This window comes from Solanum verrucosum, unplaced genomic scaffold (genome assembly GCF_900185275.1).
Source record: "Solanum verrucosum unplaced genomic scaffold, falcon-dt-bn FXZP01000028.1, whole genome shotgun sequence".
NCBI classification, from domain to species: Eukaryota; Viridiplantae; Streptophyta; class Magnoliopsida; order Solanales; family Solanaceae; genus Solanum; species Solanum verrucosum.
In genome coordinates this window covers 432,805-433,603 of record NW_026020183.1, presented here as the reverse complement: position 1 = coordinate 433,603, position 799 = coordinate 432,805, and positions in this window count along the sequence as shown.

Below are 799 nucleotides of genomic sequence, written 5' to 3'. Positions count from 1 at the left end.
AGTAGTAAAAGATCATACTTTTTAGATGACTCCTTAAGATGCTTTTAGCATATATATACTAGTGGATCCACTTAGTTAAGCGTTCTATATGACGACAAAGTATAGGACAGGTCTGGCAGCGTGGGCAAGACGTTGTATCACCACTTCGGCTCATAGAGATGGTTGTCGGTTAGAGAAACTCCCACAAAAACTATATTACTTTATTATATGAATAAAGTTGAGTTTGTTATTGCATTTTCTTTAACGAACTAAGTTGTTTTTCTACTATTTTAAAAGCTTTCTATATATTGCATGTGTTTTATTGTTTTATATTGAGTTAAGTTATCCAGGAGTTAAGTAAAGCCAAGGTAAGTGTTTCTTTCAGATTCTTTTCAAGCTTAAGTTATGTTTAGCATTCCAACTCGCATACTCGTACATTCAATTTATTGATGTCAATTGGGCTTGGATCTTATTATGATACAAACACAGGTAATCAAGATCAGCATCTAGCGCCTCGTTGATCCAGTTGAGCACTCAGAGTCAGTTGGTGAGCCTCCTAGCTTTCCGGAGGGTCCTTTTTATTGCTTTCAGTATTTTAGTTCATTAGGATGTCTGAGTCATTTTCCGACGTCTATCTCAGTTGTTTAGAGGCTTCATAGATAGAGTTAGTGATGTTAGTTCATGAGTCTTTACTTTTCCTTTTCAGTTAAGTTGAGACTTGAGTTACCACTTTGGCAGTGAATGTTATTATAATACATTCTAAGTTATATTTTGAGCAGTTCAGTTTACTTGTTTTAAAAGTATTTATCTTGAGTAAAGT